The sequence below is a fragment of the Felis catus genome, chromosome A3 (assembly GCF_018350175.1).
Source record: "Felis catus isolate Fca126 chromosome A3, F.catus_Fca126_mat1.0, whole genome shotgun sequence".
NCBI classification, from domain to species: Eukaryota; Metazoa; Chordata; class Mammalia; order Carnivora; family Felidae; genus Felis; species Felis catus.
In genome coordinates, this window is record NC_058370.1 from 88889426 (window position 1) to 88909374 (window position 19949).

The following is a 19949-nucleotide window of genomic DNA, read 5'->3' on the forward strand; positions in this document are numbered from 1 at the left end:
TAAAATTATTTTTAAAAATTTAAAGTACACAAAAGCAAAATAATTGATCTAGGATTGCTCCGACCAGAGTTGAGTAGAAGAGGATATAGTTCTAGATCAGTAACATTCTTAAATTTCAGCATACATCAGAATTCCCTGGAGGACTTATTAAAACAGATTGCTAGGGCAAAAGCTTGAGTTTCTGATTCAGTAATGTCTGGGATGGGGCCCAAGATTTTGGATTTTTTCAACAAGTTCTATGATGATGTTGACACCAGTCTTCCAGGGACCACATTTTGAAAACTGTTAAGAAATATTCTTCTACAATACCTTAGACCAATTGAACTTTTTGGTAGACCTATCGTCTTATTTAACCTGAACTCACAGTCCACTCAAATTCTCAAGTCTTTATAGGCACTGTTGATTTGAATAACTTACTAAACACTCCCACTCCTTGTTTTCTATCTGTATTGAGAATATCAACAAAAAGCATGTTCTACATGGTAGATCGTTAACAACATATTCATCTATGAAAGACAGCATATTATTCTTCGTATTTTAGCTTCAGCTCATCAAGCTAAAGAGAGTTGCAGACCGTGGTCTTCTCTAATTTATAAGTGAGCCAGTTTCTGAGATCTCTTGGTGTCCTTTCTCTGACATTAAGAGAACTCAAAGACTCTGTCCGCACAGAGTATTCTTCAAATTATTTTTTTTTAATCCCATAACAACAGAATTGCAAAGAATGTAAAAAAAAAAAAAAAACAACAAAAAACAAAAACACAATGAGTCAACTACATAATGCTTTCCAAAAACTTTTGAAAAATAACTGTTGGCTCCTCAACTATATGAATAGTTTATCTAACTGTCCAATTACTAGTTGTCCAAAAAAAGTTTTATAAATACTCATCTGAAACTGAAAAAAAAAAAATCACTTTCAAGTTTGAGTGCTTGACTCCAGTTAGCTAATGAGACAAGAAGACAAAGAACCCTGCCATTTCCACATGACATGGACAGAGGCCCTCTGTGCAGGGATATATTAATATGCTGAGAGAACAGCCTATCAGAGAACAGATGCGCTCAGTGTCAATCGGTTAAACTTTAGAAATTAATGACCTTCGCTAGCTTTGCTTAGTATTTTTTGTGCCAACTTCTTCAGTACCACAGTTCAATTCAAGTCAGTTAGACAGACCTAAGACAAATCCTAAGAATACAATCTCCAAGTCTATAATTATTTACCAGTTTGCTGAAATTGCCCAGCTCTGCTCACATTTACCACAATTCAAGATGCTTTGCTTCGCAGAGGATCAACAGTCAAGACAATTACTAGATTACAATATAACTTTTAGGATAGTTCTTTTTTTCCCTAATGTAAGACTCTATGTCCACTGCCTTGACTGAATTAACCTGGTAATAAGTACTCTCCTGTCACTGAACTGGTGAAACTCTTTTTGGAATTGATATGAACATGCTGTGTTTTTATGTATCTTTCTTTTCTGAAACATAATCAACTGCTATAGCAACCCTGAGGGATCCTTAAGTTTCCGGTACTCTCATATTATCAAGTCAGGAAAGATAATGGGCCCTAAGGCTCTCTATTCAATTAAAGAAGGCAAGTCTTCAGACTATCGCTTTTGCCCAATCTTCTAAATTTAGCAATGGAGTTCTGAAAGTTTACAAATCAAAGAACAAACAAAGGAAAAGATGCTGAGCCTGGGGTCCTGCAAAGAATACAGTGATCAAAGCCCAAATCACTGCGCTTGTGGCAAAAAAAAAAAAAAAAAAAAAAAAAAAAAAACAAACCACCACCACCACCAACAAAAAAGGCAGTAGGGGAAAGAAGCAAAGTTTTCTCAGGTTAAAACAAAAAACTATGTCTGAAGTGTCTTGAAAACTCTTGAAAATGTACTGACACTCTAGTTTGAAATGTCTGGAAGACTTTCCATGTATTTTTTGACTGTATTCAATCACAGACAGATGGTACAGCTCACTGTCCAAAGTGTGACCAACAAGTTTAGATCCCAGCTTCTAGAATTAACCATGCCAAGGTAAAAACCAATTGAATAAAACTGTTGCAGAACACTGCTTCACTACACTAACGAGGAGCACTAGGTAGCACAAAGTGCAATTCTGACTACTGGCGCTGACCTTACAACAAAGCAATTAGGATCCCGGAATGTGAAAAACAGTAACACTATATATGGTACATACGCAATACTGCCAAACAGCAACAATCATTTTTACTCTGTATCTTTCATTAGCAAAGTGCAGAGAAAAAGTGATTTTTTTTTTTCCAGGAGATTTTGGAGTCTTAGCGTTTTCAGGATTCTAGAGGTGAAATCAAAAACTCTGAGCAATATTGATTTATCAGACAACTTACACTAGGTTATGCTGCAGTAACAAATAATTCCCAAATCTTCGTGGCTTACAACTACAAAGATTTATTTCACGTTACATGTCAGCCAGGGCGGGCTGAGGAAGCAGCACATGCTTCCTGGCAGAGGGAAGACAGCCACGGCAGAACAATGTAATGTTTGTTAGGGATTCTGCTTGGAGGTGATAGCCATCCCTCTGTTCACATTTCATTGGACACAGCAAGTCACACGGCCAAGCTTGAGATCACTGGGTGGAGAATTAGATTTCTCACACCCTACTCCCCAGAGGTGATAACCTGAAAATCCTATCCAATCACGCCAAAAGAGTCACAAAAAAGTCCATAATCCTGTAACAGACTCTATTTAAAGTTCCAGATCTGGCACCTTTTACTCTGGAGACCGACAAACTAAAATGACAAGTTAGCTGCCCCTCAAACATCCAGCATATAATTGTAGAATGGGAATACTACAACTAGAATAAACCTTCAATTCAGAAAGGGGAAGACAGGAAACATACAGCCGTCTCTTATCCGTGTGAATTCTGAAACTCTGCTGGGCCGAAGATGTAAGAGCCGCTTGCCCCCAGGGTGGAGAACATTCCTTAATCATTTCTTAATCTGCTTTCCTGTAGCTGCTTCCTCACTCACTGTACTCTGAGGCTGCTGGCTCTGCCCTCTGGGAAGTCATTCGTTTTTCTTGATCCTCACTGCCTACTCACTTTCATTGAATCTGAAGTTTTAACAAAACTGTGCGAGTGTTAGCTCTGATGTGGTCTTTAGGAGACACCTGAAATATAATGGGCTTCTGTGGATCCAAATAATTTTCAGTTATATATTTTATCAGTTGAAAATGAGGAAGAGTTAAATATGTTGACTCTTCAATTCCTGGAATTTCTAGATTCTCCCTATTCCCTTTATACCCTGCTTATAAACAGGCCAATTCTTTCCTGAGTTTATCTCCATTTGTAAACAAATGAAGCCAGTGGCAACCAAAGAACATTGGTCCATTTTTTCTCCCAAAGTCTCCTAATGCCTAATACCACATATTAAATCTGGTATATTATCTGATTTCCAGTTACCTCAGGTGACAATTTCACCAAAAGTTCTATCATGGAAGCCACCTTCTGCCTAGCTCCACAGTCAATGTCATATATCTTAGGTGTTTTTCTACGTCTGTTTATTACAGCAGTATCCCATTTACTTAGCAACTTCTGTGTCAGTCAGCTTACACTCTGTTACGATACATTAACAACCCCTAAATCTCAGTGATTTACGAGCAAGGCTTATTCCTCACCCAAATTATTGTTGGCTAGGGATCAGCTGCTCTGCTTACTGTCATTTTTATTCTAGAACCAAGTTGGAAATGGGGCAGCTACCGTTGGGGACATTCAGTGCACATGGCAGAGGGGAAGGCTGGAAGAAGCACAGAATGGCTCTTAAAGCTTCCTCTTAGACGTAGCATATGAAAAACTTCCATTTCACTAGCCAGAGCAAGTCATATGGCCGAACCTAACACAGGGCAGGGAACTGAATAACTGTGAATGATACAATCTACTAAAATAATTTATCATAACAGATTGACTGAGGAAGCACGTTTAAGAATTCAGCTGTCTTCTATTAAACCAGACAAGAAAGAGATTGGCAAAAACGTAAAACAATGCTGCTCTGAAAAAGTCCTTTGTTTAGAAAATAGTCATTTTTCATTAAAATGTTCTTCGCATTATCATATTGGATTTATTATTGCTCTGAAAATAAAATAATAAATACTTAAAAGACTTCTAAGACAATTCCTAATATAGCATATATCGATAGATGTAATGCAAATAAACGAAAGTCCTTTGGTGTCCTCAGTAACATGGGGGAGTATGAATAGTTCCCCAAACCAGAAAGTTTAAGAACTGCTGCTCTGTAGGACAAACAACAGTAATAATCCAAGGACTGGTTGGATTAAAATAGATGCAGTTTGATGGGGCACCTGGGTGGCTCAGTCAGTTAAGTGTCCAACTTCAGCTCAGGTCATGGTCTCACAACTCATGAGTTGGAGACCTGCGTTGGGCTCTGTGATGACAGCTCAGAACCTGGAGCCTGCTTCAGATTCTATGTCTCCCTGTCTCTCTGCCCCTCCCTGCTTGTACGCTCTCTCTCTCTCAAATATAAATAAACACTAACAAAAAATTTTTAATAGATGCAGTTTGAAAATCACAGGGCCTGGCACAGAGTACACATTTACTAAATATTAAATATTATTGTTACTAATGATAAGAACTAAAGGGATGAAAAGTCAATGAAAATAAGAGAAGATTCTTTCATAAATACAATATTCAATTCAAATCACAAAAGAACAATTTTTTTATTTTAACAAAAGGAAAATCCCTAAGGAATGTATAAGTCAACTGTTATATTAGTGGCTCACTGATGACAAAAGCAATGCATCGCTGTGGTAAAAAAAAAAAAAAACAAAAAAAACCAAAAAAAAACTCCTCAAACATTATAGAAATACTGAACAAAGAAAAACAAAGTCCCTTATAATCCTACATTGAAGAGATAATGGATTTCAAACCTTGCATTTACCTCTGGAATGTTTTTTCTAACCAATATACCCTGCAGATATACAAACACACATACACACAAAGATTCTGGAAAAATGAGATCACACTAGATAAACTTACTTGTAACATACTTTTAAAAAATTTAATGTGTATCTTAAATAAATTTTAATGTGCATTTGTACTGATCTATATATTTCATTACTTGGATGTATCAATATTTATTTAAGTGCTGACAGCTTCAATATCACCGCTTTAAAAAATGCTATCTTAACATCCTTACAGATATATTGTTGCCTATTTGTGATGATGCCTTGAAAATAATATATGAGAATGAAATTTTAAGTAAAAGGTGGAGATACAGAATTTTAATAAATGAAGTCAACTGCCTAACAAAAATTCACGTTCTAACAAACAGTGCTTTCTTTGGTCACAACGTTGCGAAGACTGGGTATTTTCGATCATTACTCATATGACATATGAAAAATCTCACTGATACTTTCATTTGCATTTCTATAATCATGAGCACAAGGATACTTACTTATTGGCCTTTGTATTTCTTTTTGCGATATGCACATTTTTCTTCTAATTTTTAATTACAGTGTCATTATAAAAGATTCGAAATAATGAAGAATTTAATAGGGCAAAGTGTGAAAATTCTTCACATTTACTCACCAGACAAACTCCCTTCCAGAGGCTACCTATCAGCACGGAATACATTCTTCCAGTCTGGCTTGTATGCATTTTCATACATGCGCAAGTGCATATATTTCTTCTTAAAACATGAAATCATAATAAATCTCCTGTTGTATAACTCAATCTTATCAAATAGGAACTTACCACATCACTGTGTTCTTTTAAAAGGTTAAGTATTATTCCAAGAACTTACTATGCTATATACCATAATTTACCTTATAAGCCCCCTATTCATGGGCATCTGAATTGTTTTCAATTTTTTTATGTAACAATGTTGCAATTAATATTTATGTATATTGATTTTCAATGGGTACAAGATGAAACTGTGGACTATATGAACGTGCACTTTTACTAGATCCTGGTAGGGTGTGTTCCAAAAGAGCTTTTTATCATGAAAATGTAGGAGAGAACTGATTTTCCTGTCTTTTATCAGTCTTTATCAGTTATGCTCATAGGATAGAAAAATATTATTGTGATTTTAAACTTCATTTCTCTGATTACTAATGAGGGCTGAAAATCTTTTCATTTACTCACCAGTCATTTCTAGATCTTCTTTTGTAAAACATTCACGTATATTCTTTCCCCATTTTTCTATTGAGCTTCTTAATAATTTACAAGATCTAGATCTTAATCTTTGTTATGTATAAATATTCTCTTGGTTTGTCTTTAATTATCTAGAGTTATCTTTAATTCTCAATTGTAGTATCTTGCATCATATATGAATTTCAACTTTTACGTGGTCAAGCACTTTAAAAGTGTAATTTTGGTCTATTTTACCTCATTGTTATCTTTTTCAATTGCCACACTTCACTATTTTAGATGTTATTGTTTTAAACTGATTATTTCATACCCTGAATCTTTCTATCCAGGATTATTGTTTTTTCTTCCTGCTAATAATTTGGTTTTCTTCTAGGTCCCTCATACAATTTCAGTGTTTCCTCTTATATGTTGTACATACTTCTTGTCATATTTATTTCTACGTATTTTATCATTTTTCTTACAGTTGTGAATGCAATCCATTTTCATCACATTTTGTTATATAGTATAAGGTAGAGACAAAGCTGAAGAACATGATATGTAACATTGTATTGGGGACTATTACTAAACTCTCACTAATTCTAATATGTTTGCAATTGGTTGTCTTGGCTTGTTTCAAATGGACAATCACGTGGTCTACAAACAACTTTCTCACATCCTTTACAACAGTCCCACTGCTTATTATTTTTCCTGTCTTACTGCACTGGCTCAGACCTCCTGAAAAATACTGAATGACCGTGGTGACAATGGGCTTGTTTGTTCTACCTCTGGCATAATAGGATGTTTCTAATGTTTCACCATTAAACATGATGTTTGTTCCATATCCCTGGTAAACAGCATCTATCAAATTAATGAAGTTTCTGTTCATTATTAGCTTGTTCAGTTTCTATTACGAATGTCTGTTAAAGTACATCAAATGTTAAACTGTTGATTTCATGTTAAAGTATTAAATTGTTTTCAATATTTGAGAGATGATCATACAGTTTTTCCCTTTTAATCTTCCTGTGTACTGTGTATTTTTTTTAACAATGTGATATATACCTTTCTTATCTAATTTTGAGGTTGTTTGCCTTAAGTTCTATTTTATATAATGTTAATATTGCTTTCTTTTTCTTAAATCTGGCTGGAATATTTGCTCACACATTTCTTTTATATCCTTCTATCCTGTTTTATTTGAGTGGTATTTCTTGTAAACAACACAAAGTCAAATTTTTATTTACGGCAAATCTCATAGTCTCTATGTTTAAAAGACAATTTTACTATTTTTACATTAATGTCGTTTTTGACACATTTGGGCTTACTACCATCATCTTATTTCATATTTTCTCTCTAATCACACTTTGTTTTTAACTTCTCCTAATCTGGATCAGTTAAATTTTCCTGTTTATGTTTCTCCCTCTGCTGCTATACGTTTTTGCTTTAATATTTTAATTTTGTTTAATGTTTACTCATTTTTGAGAGAGACAGAGTGCAAGCAGGGGAGGGGCAGAAAGACAGGGAGACACAGAATCTGAAGCAGGCTCCAGGCTCTGAGCTGTCAGCACAGAGCCTGACGCGGGGCTCGAACCCAGGAACCACACAACCCTGACCAGAGCCAAGGTCAGTCACTCAAATGACTGAGCCACCCACGCGCCCCTGTTTTAATATTTTTAGTCGCTACCCTGAAATTTTAAAACATTTAAAAGGTGTATTTCAGTTATTATCTAAAGATAAGCAACACTGAGAGTCTCCAGTGGGATAAGACAAAAATCTCGGATGTTTTCTCTTACTTTTCTCCAAACTAGTATCTACTGCATGTTGACATTATCTGAGATTCGTCATTTACAATATACATGAATATCATTTAGTTTTAACTATGAATTTACTAGTTTCTATGCTCATTGTTCTTGCCTGGATTTATGTTAAACTTTGCCAACATACATTCCTTAGTGATTTCACAGAATGATGGAAAGTTTTTGAGTTCTACATCCTACCATGTCTTTCTTTTGCTATGCCGCTTTAAATACCAGTTCAGGCATAATAGAAGTCTAATTCCAAAATGATTTCCCTTCAGAAATTTAGCAATACTCATTTTCTTCTAGTATCCAATGTTGCTAATACTCATTTATCCAAGCTTACTAGAGCATCCTTCAGCTGTTTCTATTCTATTTAGCTAATAGATTGAGTTTTAAAAAATTCATTTAGCATATTTTTAATTTTTACATTTCCATTTTTTTGAATTTCTCTGAGGATATTAATTAAACTTACTTTTGAAAGTTCTTTTAAGTCAGATGTTAGTTCTTCTCTTTGTCATTGAGTGCCTACCCTTCATGTTGTTGGTTTCCTCAATTACTGGCTTGATTTGTCTATTCATCTTTGTATTTAGGAATCCATTTATCTTTCTATTAATGCTGGTTATATCTACAGTAGTATGTCCTCAGTGACTGTGGTATAGGATGGGACATGTTTCTGGGGAGAGTGGACTGACAGTTTATATTCAGGCTGTGAGTGACTCCCATCTCTCCTTAAAAGGGCATTATCTACATAGAGATTGCCTTATCAAGTCAGCTGTGATATCCAAACACTTTGTTAGACACATGAGCCACTTGTCAGTTGTCCACTGAAAAGAAGTAGGAGAGGGTTAGAGTCAATGGGTCAACTTCTTTCCAAAAAAAATCACACTGACAATTGTCCCAGAGTCAATTCTCTATTAGTGTCAATAGTGTTGAATAAGAATTACCAGAACAGATATTTATTATAGGAAAAGGGAAAGACATTAAGAAAACATTGCTAAATTTGGAAGAACTCTATAGAGGTAAGACAAACATTGTAGGAAAAGAGTCAGACCTGGAAAAAGACAAGAGTATAGCTACTAGTAAAGACAATCAGAACCTTAGAATGATTTGAAACCTTTTTATTATGCATGAGGGTAGCTAAAGAAACAGAAACAATCATACAAAAAGGAGTTAAAAGTGTTAGTAAAAGATGCATAGCACATAATCCATTCTCGGTTGCCTTGGTAATAGGACCCCACACCATGACCATAAGAAAAAAACCTGAAATGAATAATAAGTAAAAACTGGGCCAAATATACTCTTGTTAACTACACCTTGGGTATTGGTGAAGGGTTTGAGAGGGAGTTATGCCACTGAAAAAAATAAGGCATGAAGAATATAACTTATCTGTAAAAGAGTTAAGCTTATGCTGATAACTCAAGATAGCTTCTGGGAAGTGCTACCATGGAGTTACATACCGTGTTATCTTGCCAATTCTATTCACTGACCTCACTGCAGAGAAGGAATCATGGACTTTCTCTCCTGGGGTACAATATAAGTAGGCTAGAGTCTGGAGAAATCCAAGAGCCCTTCTGCTTACATTTTGCTCAGTACTCTTATCCTAAGCATCCTAGAATTAAGCGAGTCAGCAGGGAAATAAAAGAATGAGGAGCCAATATGCTGGCTCTCAGCTTGGTACACTTGAACAAGAGCGATTTCATACTTGACCTTTAGAGAATGGTTTACTCCGGTATTTTTCCCCAAATAATCACACACACACACACACACACACACACACACACACACACACACACACACACGTGTGCGCACACGTGTGTTTATATTTCAAAATTCCCTTATCTTGTATGCCAATGGCATTCTTTTTCTTTTCCTTATTAATACAGTATTTATTTGTCTTCTCTTTGTCAACCCCCTGACCCAACCATTTTCCCCAGCCTGTCTGGGGAGGTATAAGAAAAGGACCATACAGGGCAGACAAGACAAAGGAGGTGAAGACGGCTCCTTCCCATGGTGAAGAAGAAGGGCCACCATCAGGCGAAAGAGACCCATGGTCTCCAAAAGTACATAGCCCAAAATGGCATAGGAGAAGAGCTGTTGCTTCAGAGAAGGGTTCCTGGCATAACCAATGATGAAATTCCCAAACACAGTCCCAATTCCAGCCCCAGAGCTGGCCACCCGTATAACGGCTACCCCAGACCTAAGAACTTGGCTGCTGTGTGGACGTCACTTTAAATGGCACCAGTTTGGAAGCTGCAGCTAGGAAAAAGTGAGGTCAGGGTACATGGGGCAGCTACTGTTTTGGCACCACTGCAGACAATGATTGGCTCAACAGCTGACAGGTGCTCCTCATCAAGCAGGGGATGGAAGGAACTTTGCACAGGCATAAAGCTTCAAAGGATGAGGGGCTGTGGCTGAGAGTGGCTCCCCGTGCAGAGAAGACAGAGAGGGCACCAGTTACACTCTCTTTCCTTTCACTGCTAGTAAGTTATTTCCACTTAAAAGATATATCTGCACTATTATTTTATGGGATTGGAGAGTTAAAGAATATTTGAACATGTGTACCTCGTCTACCTTGACCATGTACATTTTTAATTGGTAGTATTTTAACTCAATATCTAAGAGCATGCTATATGCTTTTAATATTTATTATGAAATTAGCCCTGTCTGTTCTTACTAGATTTTGGACCCTTTACAGTGATTTTGACAGGGAAGTATTAAGAGTTTCAATAATAAAAAAAATAAAGAGTTTTCACAATCAAATTTAAGACTACTCCTTTATGGCCCCTGTGCTTTGTACCATGATAAGAAAACCTCCGCTACATTTTCTTCTAATACCTTTGTGACTTTTTAAACACATATATTTAAATCTTTGTGTAAGGACAGTGAAAGGAATCTATTTTTCCCCCATCTTAACTCTGTTGTTACATTTATCCCATAATCCATCCTGGTTCCCAGTCATCTGATATATACTTATTATATATTAAATTCCCAAATAGTCTTGGCTACTCCATGGAGTGTAACCTTCCAAACTAGGTTAAAAAAAAAAAGTTCTCCCTAATTTTCTTTAGAATTTTACTGATCATTCCTTTTCTCACATTCTTTCTTCTAGATAAACTGTACATAATTGTAATAAATCCAATGCAAATCCCACTGGGATTTTTATTGTGTTGCTTTGTATTAATGGATAATCGACAAACATTTTACCATATGAACAGGTTATCTTACAAACATTTTACCATATGAACAGGTCATTTTATGATACTTGGTAGAGTTTTATAAATTTCCCAATACAGTATTCACATATTTCATGTTTATTCCTAAATGTTCTAATGTTTTTTTAGCTATTATGAGTGGGATTTTTACATCCATTACATTTTTCAGGTTTTGGTTTATACATGGGAAAACTACAAATTAATGTAATTATTAAATTACATATTTTTTGTTTCTAATCAATTGTTCCTTAGTTAGGTTTGATGGTATTCCAGATGTTAGACAACATAATTGACAAGTAGTAATACTTTTACCTTATTTATGTATGTATTTGTTGCCCTTTTATTTGTTTGCATTTATTATTTGTTGCTCTTCCATAATTGCCTTAGCAAGCACCTCCAGAGAAAAATCATTAAGTAATGGTGCTAGAAAACCTTTTAAACACATACACACAGACACACACACACACACACACACGTTTATTTTAAGAAAATGTTTATACATTAATGTTTATAAAGATTTTCTATAGGAATGTTCAATTATACACCAAATGTTTTTAGGTATTCAAAATTTAATCTTTTGTATTTCAGTATAATCTCAGAATTACATTGAACTAACCCTGCGTTCCTAGATGAATTTCATTTGATCATGGCTTATGTTCTTTTAATACATTGGTCTATTGTGTTTGCTGAATTTTTAAAGATGATTTTCATCAATATTGTGCAAGATTGACTTATTGATTTTTTTCAACTTTTTTTAAAAGAGTTATTTCATTTTGAGAGAGGGAGAGAGAGTGCACAAGTGAAGGAGAGGGGCAGAAGGGGGGGAAGGGAGGGGGAAGAGAGAGAGAGAGAGAGAGAGAGAGAGAGAGAGAGAGAGAGAATCTTAAGCAGGTTCCATGTTCAGTGCAGAACCCAACTTGGGGGCTCGATCCTGGGATCATGACATGAGCTGAAATCAAGAGTCGGACACTAAACCAACTGAGCCACCTAGGTGCCCCTTTTACTTTTTGATGTCAGGTTTCATACCAATATTTTGTTGTCTCATGAATGTAATTGTTAATTATGCCTTCTATCTCCAATGTCAAGAACCTTTTTAATGGCATTAATATTACTTGTTCCTTAACAGTTAAGCAGAATTCATCCATGAAGCCATCCAGAAGGCATTTTAATTAAGAGGTAAGGATAGATAAGCTCTTTGTAACAGTTTTATTCTTCCATTATTCTAACTTTTGATTTTTCTAACCCCTTTAAAATCTGCTTAAAATTTCCTAGAAAACTATATATTTCATCTAAAATTTCAAATGTATAGTATAGATTTGTGCAAAGCTGTAGCATTCAATTTTGTCTGTATCTTAAATCATCTCCCAATTCTTTAACCTTTAATATTCCAAAATCTTTAATTTTGGATATTTCTGGCTTTCGTCCTTTTCCCAACTTAAGACTAATGACTTTTACATTATCAAAGAAAAAGCTCTTAAATCTATCAGTTCAACTGATACTGAATTCATTGATTAATGGCTTTGCCATTATTATTTAGTTCCTGTTGCTATCCTTTAGTTGCTGATTTTTTAAAAAATGCATATAATTGTTTTCTCATTCTTGATAGATTTAAACTAGAAACATCCAAGTTATGAATTTTCCTTAGGTATCCTTCTTAATTGTACCTTATAGGTTATGACATGTTTTGCTTTTATTACCATTATTCTAAAATTTTCCGGAAGTTAGAGTTTTTACTTCTATGATCACAGAATTGTTCAATAGAAAATTTTCTAATTGTCAGTGTTACTGTTACACAAATAAGTTGACTGTACCTCCACATTTGCTGGCATTGCCATGTGAACCCAAGTCAGTCTGACGCCACAGTCTGAGCTCTCAACTGCTATTTCCTATTGCCTCCTCTCTCAGCATTTTTTTGTTTTCAATCTTTTGCTTTATGGCTTGTATTTTATGACCTTATATGTTTAAAATCTATATTTAATGCACTTTAAAATGCCAATAACTATAAGATGCGTTGTTATTTTTAAATGATCAGGAAAGAAAACATGGTGCCAATTATGTCAGTAAGCCACAGTTGATTACAAGACAAATTCCAAGTCCAGAGATGTTAAAATGTGAAAAGAAACGTTTGCAACTGATGAAATACACCAGTATGCTGAAGCCATATTTTTCCATTTATATACTTTAAAAATAAACTCCTTTAAGAAGGATGAAGCAATTAGCATGTTAATATGATATTCCCGCCCATGCACCCCCCCCCCACCCCTGCCAGAACACTACATTTTGCTGGCTCTTTAACTTTTTATCCTAGCTAACTAGCATCAAATTACTATTTCTAAGTGATATATTTTCTATTTGAAAATTTGATTACATACTTTTTCCCTAGTCTGCTTTATTCAGTGTTTAATCTGCTCATCACCAATGTTTCCACATCGTAATTTTACCATTTATGGATTTCTTTTGACTCCTTTTCTTTCTAAGCAAATTTTTACACAGGGTTCATAGAGGTTATAATTTCTCACTTTTAAAAAATATTTTTTAATTTTTGTTTTTAAAATAATTTTTAACCTAAGTAACCTATTTTGTTTTCCTTCAACATTCTATAGACATTATTACAGTGTCATCTGGGGTCTGAGAAAAAAATATGGGGCCAACTTAATTTTGTTTAACTTTGTAGGTGACTTTTTTCTTACTCTAGTAATACTTATGGAAATTTTTTAATCTTAAAAGTTACCAGAATTCTAAGTCTTCATTACTTTTTCCTAGTATTTAGTAAACTCTTTTCAATCTGTAGATTAAAGTCTTTTATTCCAGGGATGAGTTTTTTCCTTCTGTAGCAACAAATTTCCACTAACAGTTTTTCATCTCTCTTAACTGCATTTTATGTGATTTTTCTCAAGAATTGCGTCTAAGTCATAAGTCCCATCTGCGGCATCATTCACTCCACATCTCCCTGTATCTAATGTGGTTTTAATTATTTTAATAGTTTTACTCATGCGCCCCCCCACCCCTGCCAACTCTTTTTTAATTGTACTTTAGTTCTATAAAAGTACTATAGTTCTTTTCTGTATATCTTAATCTCTTAAACTCTTCTTTGATCTCTTATCATACAGTCTGTGGTCACTTTTATCTCCATGAGAGTGTTGAGAATTATTTTTTCTTAAAGTGTTCTTCAGTTTCCTGAAGTAATTCTTCTTTCAAAATATATTCGTCCATTGCCTTTTATGTTCCTATTTATTGCACTTATTTTTTAGTAGCCCTCATATACAGGTTCTTTCTCCATCATTTAGCTAAGAAGAACAATTTGGTTACCTCTAACCAAAGTATGCTTTAAAAACACACCTTATAATCTAAGCTGGAAGTGTAGAAATTGGCTGGATATAACATCTTTTCATTATTTCAGATGCTTTGGGAAGTGGGGAGAGGATGATAGAGAATAGTGAATGTAGCAGAGATGACCTAAACTCAAATACATTATCTGCAAACACTCCTATCAAACTGGAGGATTCTCTTGTCCTGAGTTAATGTTAAGATTCATGAGGGTAATTCTTTTAGATTTTAGCAATTATCCACTTCAGAACCAACAACACAACTGGAAAGATTTTTCCACAATAGGAAGTCAGGTTGAGAAAAATAAAGAGTATAAGCCACCCCTCTCTCAACCCTACCTCCTCTGTCATCCTCTATTCTGTAGTCTGAAAATTAGCCCCAATTTGGTATTTGCCATTTGTATCCCCCGTGCTTCTAAGTTAAGCGTTATCAATAAGATATTTCCGAACTTTCTCACTTACTTTGCAGAACCTAGAACCTGCTTGAAATTGGGGACCTATGTATCAGCCTTTGACACTCAACTTTGATTTGGTTCAAATGTTATTAATATCAAGAAAATTGTCTTTGATAATTGGAATGGGGCTAGGGTCACTCCTATGGTTTTACTTAGGGCTGAAGCTTACAACTCTATTTTTGCTTCATTTTGTCCATTTTTGGATAGTATTTCAGGTAGGCAATCTGCTCAATTAGCCGTCTTTCCCAGAAAATTTCACATAAATTTCAGATAATTTCACATAAGAGTTGATGAAATTAAATTTAGGGATATCAAATAATAGGCCTTTGTAATTAACAATAATTATATTTGATTTTTACCTTGAACTTAGTATTCTAAGATACTTTCACTAATTTAGTCCCTTTAAGAGATAAGTGGACAAAATAAAAAGTTACTGTTAGCTTTTGTCTGGTTCCAATGACACGGTCACTATTCCAATAACTTTTCTGAAAATCACTGTGGGAGTCATATATCTTGATATTTGCATTTGACCTCTACGAATATTCTGGCACTTTCTGTCAAATGAGCACCCAACTGTTTCCAAAAGACTATTCTTGCACTTTCCCAAAATGGAAAAGGCAGATAAAAAGATGAAGATGTTAGAAGATAATGGAAACAATTTTTTAAATTTATTTTTCAGAGAGAGGGTGTGCATGAGTGGGGGAGGGGCAGAAAAAGGGGGGACAGAGTATCTCAAGCAGGCTCTGTGCTGACAGCAGAGACCAGATGCAGGGCTTCAACTCACGAACCATGAGATCATGACCCGAGCTGAAGATGGAGGTTTAACCGACTGAGCCACCCAGGTGCCCCTAATGGAAACATTTTTTAAATTGAAGATTATTTGATATGATTTAAAAAGTCTAATTAAAAGCAAACAGACCATATTAGGAGAAATGAATAAAGTACCAAGGGCAAGTAATGATATAAGATATAAGCATAGAGTGGTTTAATTTTTTAAACAGACATTTCCTAACTTAGATAACCATGGGAGGCTATACAGTAGTGCTAATCACGCTCTGAATATTTTTGAAACTTCTCTTTTAGAACAGCTTTCATGACCGTTACTATATTGTTTTCAGTGGAAGCAATTACTCATCACCTGAGTAATATTTTTTTTAGATTTTTAATTCAGACATTGGAGCAGTGATGATTTTGTTTTCCAGGGGACATTTGACAATGTCTTGGAAACATTTTGGTTTTCACAATTCAGGGAGAAGGCAGAGTGGTTCCCTGACATTTAATGGGTACAGGCCAGGGATGTTGCTAAACATCCTACAGTACACAGCCCCCACAACAAAGAATGATCCAGCCCCAAATGTCGATAGTGCCATGACCGCGAATCCTTGCTTAATAGCCAAGACTAAAGAATAAAAGGGTAGATTGCTTAAGTATGGTTTCTTGCATTCTATAAGCATTTAACAAATATTTCTTGGATGAAGAAATAATTAAATTGAATGACACTCTTTGGGATAATAAATAATAATTATAAAACAATTAAGATCCATAAAATGGCTCAAAATACATTGCTTTGGGGAAAACTGTATTGCTTTCCAACAAGACTATATCAAAGGACAAATTTATCTAGAAATGTGTTAGGACTGTTTTAAAAACCACACACACACTCATACAACTAAAGACCTAACATAACTGAGAAAGTTACATTTCCTCATCTTATTACCCGCAGAGTTTCATAAGAAAGCAAAAACAAACTACTGATGTAGCCAGCATCTTCTGCTCATTTCTAAAATTGGTCTTTGCTTCCAAGAAAATGGATGGAATACATGTTTCTCCCTATAAGTCTTAAAATCTCATCATGATAGTCTGAGGAAAAAAAGATATAAAGGAAAACAGAACCTATAAAAACTCTAGTAGCTTGAAAAGTTATACCAGACGGAAATTTTAACTTTATAACTCAATATATCATTTCAGAACCAAGTTCCATTGAAAGTAGCAGATAAAATTAATTAAAGGGAAATAAAAAGGCAGAAAAAAAATCCTGAATTTCTCTATTTCGGTGAAACTATTCAAAGAAACTGAACTGTCAATCCTGCCAGTGAGAACTGTAATGCTCTGTACATTAAAAAGAACAAACTTTGGAGCTGGACCTTTGATACAGATTTGGGGGCCAAAAAATTCATGGCTATGGGAACACAGACAAGATGCTTAACCATACGGATCCTGAGTTCCTCCATTGTAAAATGTGGATACTAAAATTTATCTTCTCAAAGGTATGCTATTACTATCATAAATTATTATATTTATAGAGACCAAAAGATCAGATAATTCAGCCTACCTGATTTAATTTCTTAAAAGCATTAAAAAGACCACAGAATCATTTTTAAGTACTGCAGTATAGAATATCTAGTATAGAAAATAGGTAGTATAGAAAACCTCACTCTACACATACTTTTTCAGAATTGGTATCATAGCTTCAAATAAAATTCACCAACAACTTCATAATGAATTTTAAACAATTATTTTGATGAGCTTATTTATTTAAATTTTACTGCACATTACCTCCACCAATACTGGACCCTGAATTAAGAACAGAAGGATCAGGTTGTGCTCTTATCTAGATCTTTAGTGAGAATGAAGAATTAAATCTGGAGTAAATCTCTATCTATTATTTCAGTGATGAATTATTCTTAAAAGGCATCTTCAGGACAGCTGGATTCCAAACACATCCCACGCAGTTAAATCAGCAATACTCTAAATCATTAAACTATATTCTTTCATGGAGAGGATATTTCATCCTTATAACCTTACCAAGCAGCACAATGCATCATTGAGCACATAGTAGGCACTCAATAAATAAGTCTTAATTAAATTGAAAGCAGTGAACCTCAAATTCTAGGAGCTCAAGTTATTCTAAAGTTACGGAAATAAAAATAAAATAAATTGAACAATGAGAAGGAAATGTCATTGAATTACAAGTGCATCACCACCAATTTATCTAAGGCATTAGACTATGAAGTTACATTGACACTTGATCAGGAACACATCACAGAGAAAATCCAGTGATTCTGAAACTTGGGCCTATAATTCTCAATCTTATAAAGAAGCACTCTTACAGCCCAGTGCATACAGTTTTTCCCAACCCTTTCAGAAATCATCTTCAACTCACATTAAATGCATTCTCTTTTCATTAACACTTCAGAACCCAGTTTAGAGTCTTGCTACATGGATGTCTAAAGCAAGATACTCACGTGCTGAGGCACTGGACCAGAATTTCCTTTTGAAACTTTTCCTAAAGCCTAATTTAATTTACTTTCCGGCACGTTGTCCAGAGAAACATCAGGTGTCAAAAAACCACCACACTGATTCTGTAAAAGGCTGATGTTGCTTTTACTCAGGATCTAGAGACAATAAAATCCCTACCTCTGCCACTTATGAGCTGTGCGATCCTGGGCAACTTAATTAAGTTCTCGGTCCTTGAGTTTCCTCACCTGTTAAATGAGCAAAATACTACCAATCTCACAGGATTCTTAAATAATTAATATTTGTAAAGTAACTTAGAACAGTTTGTGTATACTAATAGTGTATAGTTTTTGTTAAACAAATAAGATCTATTTTGGTAGAAACAACTTCAGCAGACTTATTTTGCAGATACAGAAATATAAAGATTATTGTAAAAGCCATAAATTAAAACATTTAAACAGAATTCTTTATGTTTTTACATTTGGCCATATTTAAGATATTTCTTTTTTCAGGGTGCCTGGGTTGGCTCAGTAGGTTAAGCGTCCGACTTCAGCTCAGGTCATGATCTCACAGTTCATGGGTTCAAGCCCTGTGTCAGGCTCTGTGCTGACAACTCGGAGCCTGGCGCCTGCTTCAGATTCTATCTCCCTCTCTCTCTGTCCCTCTCCTGTGGTTCTCCCTCTCCCTCTCTCTCTCTCTCTCTCTCTCTCTCTCTCTCAAAATTAAATAAACATAAAAATTTTTTTAAGACATTTCTTTTTTTCTAAAGTAAAAATGAAGCCTTGAGTGTTATTCTGAGCTAACATCCTATTCTATCTCTTGTAGTGAAAAAGAATAAATCCCCAGAATCATAATAACAGAGTTAAGTATTTCTTGCTATATAACTTACCACTAACAATACATACAATATAGAAGCTACATGCACTGAGTTAACACATTTAAGATACTTCAATATCAGAAATATGCTTTCATTAAATACAGGACAATAACTTCTCCATTAAAATTTCTATAAAAGGACAAAGTCGAAAGACAGAATCACATCAATAAAAGGAACCATTGAGGTCCATTTATACCAAATATTTTATACAATGTCATATGCATAACACTCCAATACTAAGAATAAGTACACATTAAATGACCCCAAAGTCATGTTCAAATTTAAATTCATCACGCCTTCCTAAAACATCTCTTCTTTACAGGCTATCTATCTTCTTGATATTTTCACCCTCTCAACTCCTGGCTCAAAGCTCTCAGTCATCTGTAACTCTCCCCTTGCTCCAAACATCCACTCATTATCCACTATATTGATTCTACCTCCATAATATCTCTCTTAGTAATTCTCTCTTCATCTCTATTCTGTCAATTCAAACATTTTTTAATCTGAACTAGATGTACTAGAAGAAATTTTGCAGTTGCTAATTTGTTTTCCTATCTATAATTTGTTCCATCCCCGATCCAATTTCCTGCAATCAAATTAATTTTCCAGAAAGGAAGCTATGATTTTCATTCACACTTCCTTGTTCAAAATCTATCAGTGATTCTCCATTTTCCCTTAACTTGCTAGTTGGGATTCCCACAGTCTGGCCCCAACTATTGCCTTTTCCGATTTACTTTGCCCTGCTATTTTTCTTTAAATATCTTAAGCTCAGGAAATATCACACTACTCATTATTTCCCACACCCCACCCCTGCCCCACCAAGCTTTCGAGCTTTACTGCCTTTTTTTTTAAATAGCGTTACTTCTGTCTTAAAAGATCTTTCCTAAAAATTCTTCAAAGTAACTTTCTTACTTTCTTCATAAAATCATTCCAAACTT

At 34.8% G+C, this 19949-nt stretch overlaps 1 protein-coding gene and 1 pseudogene across 10 annotated transcripts in view; both read right to left on the reverse strand.

Annotated features, from left to right (window-relative positions):
* The window catches only part of EXOC6B (exocyst complex component 6B), a 613079-nt gene that overhangs the window by 210705 nt on the left and 382425 nt on the right, over window positions 1–19949 (reverse strand). The window lies entirely within an intron of this gene.
* LOC109498501 lies at window positions 4492–10529 on the reverse strand (annotated as a pseudogene).